This window comes from Orcinus orca, chromosome 20 (genome assembly GCF_937001465.1).
Source record: "Orcinus orca chromosome 20, mOrcOrc1.1, whole genome shotgun sequence".
Lineage (NCBI taxonomy): Eukaryota > Metazoa > Chordata > Mammalia > Artiodactyla > Delphinidae > Orcinus > Orcinus orca.
In genome coordinates, this window is record NC_064578.1 from 38,820,406 (window position 1) to 38,836,744 (window position 16,339).

Here is a 16,339-nt window from a genome sequence, read left to right on the forward strand (position 1 = left end):
GCTCCTGGACTCCCCACTGTGATAACAGATTCTGACCTTGGCCACACGATGGATGAATGACCCAGGCTGACCCAATCAGAATCCTTCCCCAGGATTTTTCTAACTGGAGTTAGAGGAAAAAGATTTTTGTTCTCTCTGGCTATAGTGCTCTGAGGAAGTAAGCTGTGGACTGCCTAAGGCCATGTTCCCTGACATCCAGAGAAAGAATAATCTGACATGCAAAGAGAAAAGAGAAAGCCTAAGACAGTCTCGACAGTGTCCTGTTCTCTAGAGCCAGCTGTCCTGAAGACTGAACCACCCTTGTTCTTTCTATGGCAGGATAGGTGGGTCAGTAAGTGACCCGCTTGTTTAAGCCAATTGAAATCAGTTTTGTCTCTTCTGCTGTAATCAGAACAGGCTTGACCAATACCAACCACCCACTACCCCATTACCAACATATCACTTCTGTGCAGATAAAATGACTTTACTAGTTCAACTGTAAATGATATTTGTTAATATGTGCATATACCTGGCAGCAAAGTATGTTGGGTTTCCTTGAATATGTCCTATGCTCTTGATAATGAAGGGAGGCATCTAGGCCTGAAAGATGAGTCCCTCAGGCAACTGTTACTCCTGCTGATAAGATCAGCATGCTTCTAGAACGGCTGGATCCAGGGGCTCAAATAGTGTCATCACCTTCCTCCCTGTCTGTGTCTCTGTCCATCTCTCTGCCTCTGTCTCTCTCCCCTGTGCATCCTATCATGTTGGTTTCATTCTCCAGCAATCTTTCTTCCTGTTGGAAGGAGCTCCAGGCTTACATTATCCTTACAAAGAGAAGTCCCAGTGGAAGAGGGAATCTTTCTTCTGGATACAAACACAACATTTCTGGGAGTAGCTCTGATTGGATGGGCTTTGGTTATGTGCCCATTCCTGAACCAATCACTGAGGCCACAGTTAGAATACACTAATTGGCTCAGCTGAGTAATGCGCCGGCCCCAGAGTGGGGAATGGAGTCAGATGGACCCAGAGAGGGAGGGTGGGTCTCCAAGAAAAATGCAGTGCTGCTACCACAAAAAGAGTGAGTGGATATGGGCAGAAAAGAGGAACAGGAGGCTGCTAGACTAGGGTAACACGCTGCTTGTTGGCCTTCCTGCCCTGAGACCTTACCCTGCAGAGAATGTCCTCCAAGTGTGGGGAGTGGAGGCAAGGCTGGCACAGGAGGGAGAGAGCATGAGCAAATCGTGTCCCACAGTTTGGAGAAATGTTGGGGTTATCGCCACTTATTCTTTCCCCTGGTGGAGAGAAAGGGTAGGTACAGTGTGAAGTGAAGATGATGATGGGGAGTTTCTGACAGAGCCAGCCTAATGCATTGAGAAAGCACCTACTGTATACCAGACACCTAGAGAGATTTGGGCCAGGTCTGGGGGCTGTGCTGCTGGGGGACTGTTCAGCCACCTGACCAGGCCCACAAGAGGGAGAGCTGGGTAGGGAAGGTTCTGAGTATGGGGATGTCACCCCCAAGAGAAGGGAAGGTGGGTATTCAGTTACCTAAAGCCAAAGAATTGGAGTCACTGATAATAAATAGGATAATTGAGAATAAATTATATTTATTATGCTTATTGTTTATTATTTTTCTCCCCTCATGCTTTCGTTATCTATTGGTACAACTACAGTATGAATTAGTGGCTTAAAGCAACAGCAATTTATTATTTTAGTGACCACGTGGGTGACTAGGCTCAGTGAGCAGTTCTGTTCCAGGCGTCGTTGACTGGCATTGTTCTGATGCCAGCATTCAGCTTGGAGCTTGGCTGGAAGGGGAACATCAAGATGGCATTGATTGTGTCTGGTGCCTCAGCTGGGGTGGCTGGAATGGCAAAGAGCTGGCTCAGCTCCTTTCTGGGCGGGGTAGCTAGAATTTTTATATTGTATTCTGGGCTCTAAGAGACCCAAATCAGAAGCTGCCAGTTCTCTTAATGGCTAGACCCAGAACTGGCATAGCCTCACTTTTGTTACATCCTGTTGTCAAAGCAAGTCCCATGGCCAGCCCAGATTCAAGAAGGGAATTAGACTCCTCTTGATGGAAGGAGTGGTGTATGCACGCAGGTACAGTGGAATCGTTGGCTGCCATCTTTGGAGACCATCTACCACATCCCAAACATAGACACTGGAACAGTCCTGGTACAAAGTACTTTTTCAACACATAGCTGTTGACAGAATTGGACTCAAGTTGCCCATATTTAGTTTATACCCAGACCTGTTCCTAGATCACAAGAGAGGATTGGGGTGCGATGACCTTGCCTCCCAGCCTGTAGCATGATGGTCTGTCTGCACCTCTTCTCACATACCTACAGGTTTATAAAGGATGTAAAAGAGACCAAAAGTAAGGGAAGCAGAATGGTGGGAAGACTGGCTTCATAGCTATAGCAGCCTTCCAGCCCCGATTCTAGGCTTGGAGAGAGTCTGGGAGTCCCTGTTCCACTCAGGCCCTTGGTTTCTCCATCTGTAAAGTGTGTGCATGGGACCTATTGACTAAATGGGCCTGAGGGGCCTTTTTAGTGCTGTAGTTTTCTGGTCATATTAAAATACAGATTTATTCATTTGTTTATTTATTGATGTGTCAGGCACTGTGCTAGGTGCTGGGACACAGAAAAGATATGACACAGTTGGTGACTTCTCTGACATATAAACAGACAAGTAAATGTGACCAGTATATTAGAAGGGGGACGGGCACATCACCCTCAAGATCTAGGTAAGAATGGTTCAAATGACCTTCTTAGGCCAGTGCTTCTCTTCCTGGCTGACCAGCAGAAACCTCCTGCATAGAGTTTCTAAATGCTGATGCTGAAGCCCCCGTTCCTAGAGATTTGATTCATTGGTCTGAAGTGCGGCCTGGGATTTCATCTAAATTAGAAGATTCCCCAGGCAATTCTAATATGCCCCAGGCCCTCTGGTTCAGATTTCCAGCCTGGATTCCCAGTTGCCTCTTGGCTACGCCCCAGCACACACTCAAAGGCAGGGCCCTGGGCTTCCCTGGTAGCACAGTGGTTGAGAATCTGCCTGCCAATGCAGGGGGCATGGGTTCGAGCTCTGGTCTGGGAAGATCCCACATGCCGCGGAGCAACTAGGCCCGTGAGCCACAACTACTGAGCCTGCGCGTCTGGAGCCTGTGCACCGCAACAAGAGAGGCCGCTATAGTGAGAGGCCTGCACATCGCGATGAAGAGTGGCCCCCGCTTGCCGCAACTAGAGAAAGCCCTCACACAGAAACAAAGACCCAACACAGCCAAAAATAAATAATAAATAAATAATAAATAAATAAATTAAAAAAAAGCAGGGCCCTGCCTGTCTTTCTCCTTAACTTCCCACCCCAAGTACCCCCCCCCCCCCCACCGTCCAACACACACCTTGGAAGCGCTGCAAGAGGCCAGCCTGCAGTGGAGCACAAGGGGGCAGGTTGACACCGCTGGCCCTCCCTGCCCTGAGTCCCTCCCAGCCCCCCTAAATGGGACCCTGGCAGTCTGTGTATCTTTGCTGGCCTCCAGGAACCTGGTGGGCAGTGTACCCGCGTGGCCTGGGAGGACACTGCCAGCACTCAGGGAAGGGTAACAATGTACCAGTTCACACAAAGCTGCCCACCAGGGCTGAAGCTGCAGGGTGGGTTCGCCACTGCCCAGAAGATGCCAGCAGCATGCCCCCCCGCCCCCCGCCGGGTGTTGTTAAAGAAGAAACCACGCGTGACACTTGTTGAAGATGATAAGGCAGATTTTACTCAAGGAGGGCATCGAGATAGATGTAGGGACAACTGCAATGGGGTCTTGAACTGGAGGAGAGAGATTGGCTTCTACTCTGAATACAATGACAAAAAGTGGGAATTGATAGCCAAGGAGCAGGGTGAGGAGGTCAGTGGATGGAAAATTACTAAGCAAACATCAGGGGTGAGGGGGATTTGGGCTAAACTGACCTAACAGGATTCTTGCTGAAGGCAGCCAGGGTGACCAGACATCACCTGGGGGATGGTGGGGGATGAAGAACCAGATTTCGAGGGTGATCAGATATCAAGGGCAGGGGGTTCTGGTTAAACTGACTTAGCAGGATTCTTGCTAAAATAGGCCAATGCAGAGACAAACACCAAAGTCCAAAAGCCAAAGCCTGGTTGAAAAAGCGTTCAGGGGAGCCTGAGTCGAGTTTGGTTGAGGAGAGAATCTTTGTCAGTGTCCAGGGAACCGCCAGCCATGCAGAGCCAGGAAAACAAGCACTCCCTTTATGCGAAGGCAAGGACCTGAGAGAGGACGTCCACACTGAGAAACCAGGGCAGCGGTCCCACTGAGGAGGAAAGAGAACATCAACAAAAAAAGTGAGAATCCTTAAAGAGATGAACTGGGGATGGCATGGGGGTGGAGGAGGACTGTCAGGAACAAAAAAATAAAATGACTTCTCAGTTTAAACAGTCAACTTATGAGCTCAGAAAACGGGTGATCACTGCAGAGAAATAAGTCAGTGTCCTGGGAGTTCAAGTGGAAGAAAAGCTCATCTCAGTGCAAAACGAGAAAGAGATTTGGAGGACAAATCCAGGCAATCTAACATTCAAAGGAGAGGGGTTTCAGAAAAAGAAAAAAAAAAAAAAAACCATATAAAGGGAAAACAATAATTGAACAATTAATTAAAGAACATTTTCTGAGCTGAAGAAAAGCCTTGATTAAAAGGGCTTGTAGAGTTCCAGGAAAGATTAATTAAAAAGACATATACTTAGACAGACCCTGGTGTAATTCCTGAATAATAAACTTCCAGACAAAAAGAAAGGAAAGAAAAGGAAAATCAGGTTAGTATTAGCTTTCTTGTTGCCACCCTGCCACCCAATCACAACATTTGTTTCAGACTCTTGAGAGCAAGGACAATAACCCAAGAATCCCATATCCACTCAAGGTATGATTCACACATCAGGGCGATGACACGAGGCTTCAGAGCACGCTACATGTCGTACCACATCTGAGGAAGCTGCTGGAGAGATGGACTGGTGTACAGCAAGGAAAACCAAAAATGATGACCTGGAATTGAATTCAGAATGATCTCAGCAAAATCTAGACATTGGAGGTGGGAGAGAAGTGGAGAACAGCGAGAGGAAGAAAGAAGGAGGGGTGACCGAGGGCTTTCATCTCAGCAGGCCGGGAAAACCTTCTGATGGGAGGGCAAGTTGTTTGAATTTAATTGGTCTATGGGGGAGTTTAAAAAAACTATGCCCACAAATTATTCAATGATCTTCCCTTCAAGAGGTGGAGCTTAATTCCCCTTCCAGGGAGTGTGGGATGGACTCAGTGACTCACTTCTAACCAATAGAATATAACAGAGTGAGAGGTTGTGACTCTGAGACTAACCCAAAAAATATGCTGGGACTCCCTCCCTGACTCTTTCTGTTATGAGCAGCCCTACGGAGGTTGGTGTGACAAGGGACAGAAGCCAATAGCACCAGGAGTGAGCTTGGAAGAGGATCCTCCAGATCCAGTCACACCTTGGCTGACACTTGATTACAGCTTCCTGAGAGACCATGAGCTAAGCTGCCCCTGGACTCCTGATCTTCCGAACTGTGAGATAATCATTGTTTGTTGTTTTAAGCTGCTAGGTTTTGTGGTAATTTGTTACACAGCCATAGATAACTAATACAATCTGTAAAGAAATACAGCTTTCTGTGGTTACTAGGGATGGGAAGGGAACCATCAGAGAATTTCCAAATTAATAGTGGAAGCAATGATGAGGAACCTGAGCAAGCAGCAAAGTGACAATAATGTAGTGAACACAAGAAAAATGAACAAAACAAGTAAATACATTATAAAGTTGAAGAACATAAAATTAGACCTCTAAATTACATGATATTCAAAATTCAGTTCTTGATGGAGCAAAGGCTTCACATGCAATCTAAGGGAAACCTAGGCATACTTTACCAACCAAAACTACACACAAAAAAGATAATCATATTTCATTACATAAAATTATTTTGTCTAGGAAAAACTCTTAAGCAGACTTAATAGAAAAATAATAATTAAAAGGTTATATACAAAGAGATCTTTGTTTTAACAGAGGATCAAGCCCTTAGTATACAAATGTATAGTAAGTCCCTGTCTGACATTTCATTTCACATAATGCCCTCAAAGTCCATCCATGTCACAAATGCACAAATGGCAGGATTTCCTTTCATATATATCACATTTTCTTTATCTATTCATCCATTGGTGGACATGTTGCTTCCATATCTTGGTTATTGTAAATAATGCTACAATGAACATGGGGTACATGTATCTTTTTGAATTAATGCTTTCATTTTCTTTGGAAAAATACGCAGAAATGGAATTGTGGCTGTCCAGTTTTCCCAATACTATTTATTGAAGAGACTGTCTTTTCTCCATTGTATATTCTTGGCTCCTTTGTTGTAGGCTAATTGACCATATATGCATGGGTTTATTTATGGGTTCTCTATTCTGTTCCATTGATCTATGTGTCTGCCTCTATGCTAATACCATACTGTTTTGATTACTTTCACTTTGTAATATAGTTTGAAAGGTCATATTTTATTTCTTTCTGATGGAGATACAGAAACAGCAGCACCATTTAATATTTCATTCTGTTACAATGACTTGAAGACCAACTTTATTATATATTAAATTCTCATATGTATTAGGATCGATTTCTGGTTTACCTTCTTTTTTTGACATTCTTTTTAAAATATTCTTTTCCATTATGGTTTATCACAGGATTGAATATAGTTCCCTGTGCTATACAGAAGGACGTTGTTGTTTAACCATCCTATATGTAATAGTTTACATCTGTTAATCCCACACTTCCAGTCCTTCCCTCTCCCACCCCTCTCCCCCTTGGCAACCACAAGTCTGTTCTCTATGTCTGTGAGTCTGCTTCTGTTTTGTAGATAGGTTCATTTGTGCCATATTTTAGATTCCACATCTAAGTGAATATCATATAGTATTTGCCTTTCTCTTTCTGACTTCAATTAGTATGATAATCTCTAGTTGCACCCATGTTGCTGCAAATGGCATTATTTCATTGTTTTTTTATGGCTGAGTAGTATTCCATTGTATATATGTACTACATCTTCTTTATCCATTCATCTGTCGAGGGACATTTAGGTTGTTTCCATGTCTTGGCTATTGTAAATAGTGCTGCCATGAGCATAGGGGTGCATATATCTTTTTGAATTATAGTTTTGTCTGGGTATATGCCCAGGAGTGGGATTGCTGGATCATATGGTATTTCTATTTTTAGCTTTCTGAGGAACCTCCACACTGTTTTCCATTAGTGGCTGAACCAACATACATTCCCACCAACAGTGTAGGAGGGTTCCATTTTCTCCACACCCTCTCCAGCATTTGTTATTTGTAGAATTTTTAATGATGGCCATTCTGACTGGTGTGAGGTGGTACCTCATTTTAGTTTTGATTTGCATTTCTCTAATAATTAGTGATGTTGAGCATCTTTCCATGTGCTTACTGTCCATCAGTATGTCTTCTTTGGAGATATATCTATTAAGGTCTTCTGCCCATTTTTCAGTTGGGTTGTTTGTTTTTTCGTTGTTGAGTTGTATGAGCTGTTTGTATATTTTGGAGATTAAGCCCTTGTCTGCCTCATCATTTGCAAAATTATTTTCTCCCATTCCATAGGTTGTCTTTTCTTTTTTTTCTTTTTTCTTTTTTATGGTTTCCTTTGCTGTGCAAAAGCTTGCAAGTTCGATGAGGTCCCATTTGTTTATTTTTGTTTTTATTTCTATTGCTTTAGGAGACTGACCTAAGAAAACATTGGTACAATTTATGTCAGAGAATGTTTTGCCTATGCTCTCTTCTAGGAGTTTTATGGTGTCATATCTTATGTTTAAGTCTCTAAGCCATTTTCTGGTTTATCTTCTTTGTTGTATGAATTTGTGTATTCCTATGTAAGACTATATTAGTGTGATACAATAGTTTTTTTTTAGCTATTAAGACAACTTCACTGTCCCAGCTCCTCAATGCTGCTCTATTTCACACTTTCTACATTTTCTCAGACTTGTTTTCCATTAGTGTCTAGATTATTTTGTTTTACTCAAATTAAAAAATCATATAAACACAAAACTCTGGGAATGATTTGGGATTTCATGAAATTCATTTATTAATTTGGGATATTATATGTTTTATGTTAGATGTATTCATTCAAAAACATGGTATATCTTTCCATTTGGAACATATATTACATTCTAAAAAAAAAAGAGTGAGAGAATTAAATTCAAATATCTGATGACTTATGTAACTTGCACCTTTGGGGGCTATAGGAGGGAGAATCTGCAAGGTCACTGGACATATTGAGAATTGCCCCCCTGCTTTGTGATAGAGCAGCTACCTTTGTTTGTTGGAAGGTAAGGGTGAGTCTCTTGGCTAGAACTCTCTCATGACTTCTAATCTCAGTGGAATGAAAGTAACAGCACTGACTGGCATCCTGCTGGATCTACTACCTAATGGTTATGTGCCCTTGAGTTGTGTGTCGTTGAATTTCCCAAGCCGCAGTTCTCTGTAAAATAAACATAATACTCATCTCATTGTTGTAGGGATTAAATGAGCAAAGATCTGCAAAGCACTTAGTGCCTACAGGAGGACAGTGCCTTGGAGGTAAGGCACTGTCTACGTGTTGCCCATTATTAGCATATGAGAAAGAAGAGCAGGACAGGTCACCACGGCCCCCCTGCAGGCATCAGTGGCTGGAGCTGTCAGCAGATCTACATCACAAGATACACCTCATCAACTCCAGCTGGTAGTTTACCAAGAGGACTGTCTTTTCTAGCATGCAGTCTGAATTTGTCACCTGAGAAGCCCTCACATCCTCATAGTTCAGGTCAGGGAAAGAGTCTGAGCCTGCCTTTCTGTTTCTACCACTGTTCAGGAACTTGCAGAGTTTGACGATGATCTCCATGTCCAGTCAAGTGGACCTTCTGAGTCCTATAGCCATTTTCTGGATCTCTCCTACATCAGATTCTGTTGAGCATTTCTTCCTTGAATCATCTGCACCTTTGCTCCTAGAAATCCTAAGAGTCCTCTGAGCTCCCCTCTTTCCCTTCTGATGACCCTTTCCTGGTTGATGTACTTCACCCAATCTTTGACCATCAGCATCCCCCAAAATTCTGTCCTTGGTCCCCGGCCCTTATCCTCTGAGCTCTTCTTAAGTGACTTCATCCATGGTCATGGTCTATCGGTCCTTGCAGGCTTACACCGGCCTTTTTTTCTCTGACCTTCAGTTTCACATCTCAGCTCTTATTTGGGCATTCACTTATGGGGTGTCCATATGAATTTTAAAACTGATACGTCCAAAATTAAATAAATCTCCTACACCTCCTGCGTGCATACATATACCCCCCCAAAAGACCTTATCTTCTTTCTTATTGCTAATTCGGTTAATGGGGTCACCATCTAGTCAATTCCCAAACCAGAAATCCAGCAATCATTCCTATTTTTTTCCCACCATGTTTAATTTTTCCCCAGGCCTTGCTGATTTCATCTCTCAGACATGCCCATCCCACCTACAATCCTCATTTAGGACCTCAACATCTTTACCTGAACCACTGTGATACAATTTAAACTCCCTGGTGCTAAGTCTGCCCCCCAAGACTGCCTCTCCACTCATTTTCTACCACACTTCTCCTCACAATTCATGATCTAGTAAGAGTGCATTGTGGTTTCCCCAAATCAGAAAGCCATGCCATGCCCTTGTGCCCTTCCTTATGCCAATCCCTTTACTGAGAGCACCCTTCCCATTTTTCTTTGCTTGGCTACCTCTTACTCACTGTAGTGGGTTGAATGGCCTTCCCCTAAAATATATGTCCATTTGGAGCCTGAGAATGTGATCTTATTTGGAAAAAGGGTCTTTGCACATATAATTAAGTTAAGGCTCTTGAGATGAGATCATCCTGGATTTTCCAGGTGGGCTGTAGAGCCAATAACAAATGTCCTTATAGGAAATGGAGGAAACATAGACAACCCTGTGAAGCTGGAGGTGGAGACTGCAGCTGTGCTGCCACAAACCAAGGGACGTCTGGGGCAACCAAAAGGTGGAAGAGACAAGGAGGAAATCTCCCCTAGAGCCTTCAGAGCACACTTTGGCCTGCTTGATTTTTGAACTTCTAGCCTCTAAAACTGTGAAAAAATAAATTTCCATTGTTTTAAGCTACTAAGTTTATGGTAATTTGCTATGCCAGACCTAGAAAACTAATACACTCACCCTTCAGGACTCAGTTCATGCATAATCTCCTCCAAGAAGTCCTCCCTGAGTTTCTCCTACCATCATTCCCCTCTTACCAGCATATATATATATATTTGAAGAAGTTTATATATATATATATGTATATATATATATATATACACATATATATATCTGAAGAAGTTAAAACCAATTTGTATCATCTATCACAATAATTATGAATTTTCCGATCAAGTTGGGAAGAATAAATAAAATCCAAGTAGGTATTATTTATATAAGACACATATAAAACAAATAATACCAACACTATTACTACTACTACTAAAAAGCAACAGACATTGAGCACTTACTATGTGCCAGCTAAGGTTCTAAGCACTTTGCATGTATTAGTCCCTCCCACAAACTACGTGACATGATTATTACTATCTGTTTGCCAAGATGGCTGTAATGATTCCTCCCATCCTGTACACATAACCCTTGAAATGTGGCTCTACCATTCTGCTGTTTAAGAGGTAGAGTCCATTTTTCCCTTCGTTGAATCTGGTCTGGCAAATCTGCTTTGACAATAGAATGTTACAGAAGTTATTTTTCGTGGCTTCTGAGTTGGGTGTCAAAAGGCCTTGCAGCTTTCACTCTTGCTCTTTTGGAAAACTTCCACCATCATGTGGAAGCGGGCTAGCCTGCTGAGGACTTGTGGCCAAGCCTTAATCACCAGACATGTGAGTGAGCCCATCCTAGAACAACCAGACCCAATTGAGTTACCAGGTGACTGTAGCTGCATGAGTAACCCCATGCAAGTACAGCTGAGCCCAGCCCAAATTATTGACCGACAGAACCATGAGAAAAGGAAATGGTTGTTGTTAACAAATTTTTTGAAGTGGTTTCTTTTACAGAAATAGATAACTGATAAATCATCCCCACTTTGCAAATGAAAAAACAGAGGCACAAAAAGGTTGAGTAATTTGCCCAAATTTTCACAGGTAGTAAGAGATTAAGCCATGATTTGAATCTAGGTACCAATGAACCAAGCTTTTATAAAATTAATCTGCACTCAAACATTCCTCTCAGTTTGCAGTTAGCATCTATCCTAGACAAACGCATCAACATTTTTGATGGTCTTAGAAATGTCCCTTAATAGAATATAATGCAAGTCAATTGCAAAGTGAAACTACAAATCTTTCTTTAAAAGTAGGATTTTATGAAGTAGAAAAAATATGTAGAATTTTAATTGGCCTTTTTAAAGAATCATATTTGGATTTTATTTTAAAAAGTGATATTGGAGAATTGCTAGAATCACATGCAGAACCACTGACTGAATAAGAGCAGTAAGCAAAGGAGAAATTTTACCAAAAATAAAAATGTACTTCAAAAGAAGATGGTTTGGGGCTTCCCTGGTGGCGCAGTGGTTGAGAGTCCGCCTGCCGATGCAGGGGACATGGGTTTGTGCCCCGGTCTGGGAAGATCCCACATGCTGCGGAGCGGCTGGGCCTGTGAGCCACCGCAACGGGAGAGGCCACAACAGTGAGAGGCCCACGTACCGCAAAAAAAAAAAAAAAAAAAAAAGAAGATGGTTTGATTATTGTGACAGAAACTTAACTGCTAGCCAATATTTATTCCCTTCTCACTGACAACACCCGATTCTGTTCAAGGTGGTGATGTGCTCAGTTAAAACATCTCACATCTCAGCCTCCTTTGCAGCTAGGAGTAGCCATGTGATGACATTTTGGCTGATCAGATATAAAAGTCTGCTTGTGGGGTTTCTGTGAAAGTGATTGTTTTCCTGATAAATAAGGAATAGCCTAAGCTGGCGTGAACATTTTTGACAAGTCCTGCCCCCTCTTTGAGCTGGGACATGGATATGATGCGTGGAGGTGCATTAGCCACCTTGAGAATGCAAGCAAGGAAGCAGTACCCAGAGGATGCCGGAACAGTAAGCCAGAGAAGCCGTGTCTGCGATGCTCCCTGCGGGCAGTGGCGCCCCAGCCCAGCTATTTGCCCTTGGTGTTTCTGTTATATGAGAAAAATAAACTCGTAGATTGTTTAAGTTGCTAAATTGGGTTTCTGTCAAATGCAGTCCTGACTGATACAAATAGCAAAGGATTAAAGGAGGCCCTTAGGACGATAGCTGAAGCCATCAATTACTTTTTGTAAACAAACATGAAGGGTGTCTTGTCATGCTATCACACAGTTTTACTGAAAACATTATACTTCCAAAAAGTCAACATTAGATTTAATGTTTTTAAGCAAACTTTTCATTTAACTACAACATACATATGGAAAGGTACACACAAGATTTATAGTTGTTTGTTGTAAAACATAATTACATCCTTCCAATAATAACCTAAATTTTAGTAAATATTGGATAAATGTTTTTTTCACAATATTTTGTTTCATTTGTCACCATACAGTGCCAATAACACCTTTTTACTTTTTGCATGAAATTTTGCCTTCCCCTAAGTGGATTCACTTCAAAGTGTTTTTTCTTTTTTTTCCCTTGTACACTTGTTCTTGAATAATGATGTCCTGTATCTCTTCCAGAAAGGGGTAGATCTGAGTAGATAAAGATGTAGAATATTTGAATAATATAGTTAATTGTTGTAGGTTTTCTTCTATAAATGGAGAGTGTACACTGTCCTCTTATGTCTCCTGGACAGTCCCAAACATCAAGCACTTCTTGCCCACAAGCAAAACCTTAGGCAATCTCAATGAAATCAAGATTTTACACGTCACATTCTCTGATCATATCCTAGTGAAAACAGAAAGCAATAATTTTTTTAAAAATCCTTTCAAAAAATCATTGAGCAAAACAAACCTGTAATATTTGGAAACTAAACAATCTCTTCTGAATTATCTGGATCCAAAACGGAATTAAGAAGAACATTTCACACCAAAACCTAAAGGACAGAAAAAAATCACAGGAAAATTATAGTCAATAAAATCTTCTAATATTAAAAAATAAAGTGAAAAAACCCATTTAAGTATTCAATTTAGGAATTAGAAAAAGGCCACACCACACACATGCACATAGTAGGAGGGAATTAATAAAGGTAAAAGTTGCAAATAATGAGACAGAAAACTGAAAATAATATAAAGGTCAACCCAAAAGTGCGTCTGAAAAAGAAAAACAAACAAACAATTAAATAGACTCCCTTCATATGTGATCTTGAAAAAAAAGAAGAAAAAAAGGCAAAAATATTAGAAATGGGAAAGTATCGATAGTTACAAGCACAGACCCCATGGTATGTACCTTTACGGCAGTAAATTTTATAATCTAGAGGAAAATGGATAATTTCTAGAAAAAGACAGATTACCAACGATTATTCAATAATGGGTAGAAAGAAAGTTAAGCAGACCAAAGATCAGGGAAGAGTTGTAGCAACCAAAGTTCTGCCATTAGCAAGTGGTTTATTTTCCACATTGTTTCAGAGAAGAAAATGAAACAAATGGCATATATAAAAGACAGAAGAGACCAATGTAATTCCAATTACTTTGAAATATAATTTTGGGAAAAATTGATGTGTTATTATTCTAAGTCTTCCTATGCAGAAATACGGTATATCTTGCAAATAATTCCTTTAATCTTCTTTTAATAATATCTAAAAGCTGTCATTATAAATGCTGAACTTTTCTTGTTAAATTTATTCTTGATTGTTTTCTTGATTTTGCGAACATTGTCCAGGAATTTCCCCCCATTTCTATTCCTAATCAATTATATTAGGCATGGAGAAAACCACTGATTTTGGTATATTTATCTGAAATCTAAGAACCTAGCAAAATCTCTTAAATTTTATTTATTTTTTGGCATCTGCATGTAAAGATAATTCTTATGGCGCCATAATTTATTTCCCTATGTTGATGGACATTCGAGTTATTTCTAGTTTTGTTGCCTTACACACAATGCTGCAGGAAATATCCTTGCCCAAATATATGCTGAGATTTTCAAGGGAGTCTGGAGAGTGGCGTTGCTGGGTCAAGGAGACATCTATGCTAGAGATGGGACCCTTGGGTGCAGAAGAAAGGAAAATATCTTTTTACTAAAACCTTATTTCAATTTCATGCAGACAACTAATATTAATTTGGGGTTTCCCTTCTTCTGGGTTTGAATCTAAGTTCTGGTCCCCCCAAATGCCCAGGCCTTGGGGTGTGGTGAGGAATGTGTGATTCTCTGTCATGGGTCCATTCTGGCTTCAGTGACATCATGGACCCTTCAATCCAGACACCTTTCTCTCACGGTTCTGTATTATGGGGTGTGGGGTGGGCTTGAGGTTGCTGGGGGGCCTTTTTGCCACCCTACTGCCATAGCCCAGCATCTCAGGAGAGGGCCTGTCCACCGCAGGAAGGTACAACCACCCAGTGGCCCTTCCCTGCTCTCTCCAGCCCAACGTCTTGGCTCTTGTCATCCTCTGCCATTTTCTCTGTCCTCGTGCAGTTCACCCATCTGGACCCCAGCCCAGAGAAAGCTTTTCTGAAGGGCGGAGCGGGGGGTAGGGAGAAGCGCTTCCTTAAATCTCTCCCTGCTCTCCTAATATTTCTCCAAATATTCTCTCTGGACCCAGTGTCTTCTCTGTTTACTTAAGGGCTTAATTTTAGAAAAGAAAGCTAGAAAAATGCTTGCAGTCTTCACCCTCCCACTCCTCTCCTGAGATGAAGAGCAAAGAATGGCCCCGCTGCCCGCATTTGATGGGGGTGAAGGAGGGACACAGGGAGGAGGGGAGGGAGGAAATATCAGGTAGAGAGAAATAAAACATGGGACAATATGTAAAATATATCCTGCCATAGACATTTTAAAACTGCACTAAGTAATGCACAATTCAAAAGACATAGCAATTCACCCTCCCACCAGTAATGACCTCTAGAGGTGTCTATTTCCTACAAACTCACCAGCTCCAAACGCTATATAGTTCTTTTGAATTTTTGTCACCCGCAGGGGTGCTGTTCTCATTTGAATGTTCCTGACACTTAGACATGTTGAGAGTCTCCTCAACATCTGCAGCTCCTCTTCTGTGAATTGTCTGGTTCTACCTTGGCCCATTTTTGTATTGGGTCATTTGCCTTTTTCTTAGCAATCTGTAGGAGTTTATTGTTTACTAGAGGTCAGGTAGGTCTGGGAAGTGAAGTCGACCATGTCAGCAGGGACAAATCACTGAAGGCTGAGCTGTTGGGTTCTTCAAAGGGCAGACCAGATTGCCTGAGAGAAAGATGCAGGGGCTCAGGAGCCCCCATCCCACATATTCACAGCATTTACAGGCCTGTGGAGAGGACAGCAGGAGCGAGCAGGCTGTGGGGTGTGCCAGCATCATGGTCGGGTCCGTAAAAAAAGAAAGAGTAAAAACAATGAAATGGGTACAATAAAATACAATGGAAAAATACAATACAAGTGAAGTGATAAAACAAAACAAAACAAAATAAAAGGCAGTGATGCTCTGGGGCAAGAGCCTGTTGGGGGTCTGAGGCCAAAGAGCACAATGGTGGGTCCTCGGACCCTTCACAATGCCGGATCATCGCCCTTCTGTGCCAATGTGCACGGCTCACAGGGCAAACTGCTACCGCTCTCCAGGTGGGGGCCTGTCCCTCCCTCCCTCCGTCCCTTCCTCCCTTCCTCCGTCCCTCCTTCTGTCTTCCACCCCTCTGCCCCACCTCACGCTGCCTTGAGCGGCTCAGAAAGTGCCTGTGGCTTCCCCAGGGGGCCTGCACCCACTCTTGACCAAATGGCCGAATGCGTCATTTCCGGTTCATCTCCAGGCTGTGGGCGCCGTCGGTGTGGGGCCCTGCTTGGGCAGGATGGCTCAGGGTCCTGCCCTGCCGCCTACCACGGTCCTGTCCGAGCCACAGTTTCCTCGAGGGTCGAGTGGGGTGACGGCCCCCTCCCACAGGGTCCAGGCGGCAGCAGAACCAGCAGTGTGAACTGACCGTCCAGAGGGAGCGCTGCGAGGGGCGTTGCTCTGGCCGGGCCTGTCCTCCAGCCTCCCGTTCACTGCCTGTCCCGGCGTCCTCCCCGCGGGAGTTGCTGGCTCGTTGAGCTTCTCCGGCCTCGACCAAGACAATCAGCACGCCTGCGCCTGAACGCGTAAGGCCGCTGCCAGAGGACCGGGCAGGGGTTGGGGCCGACTCCCCAGCGACCAGAACTACGGGTCGCGGAC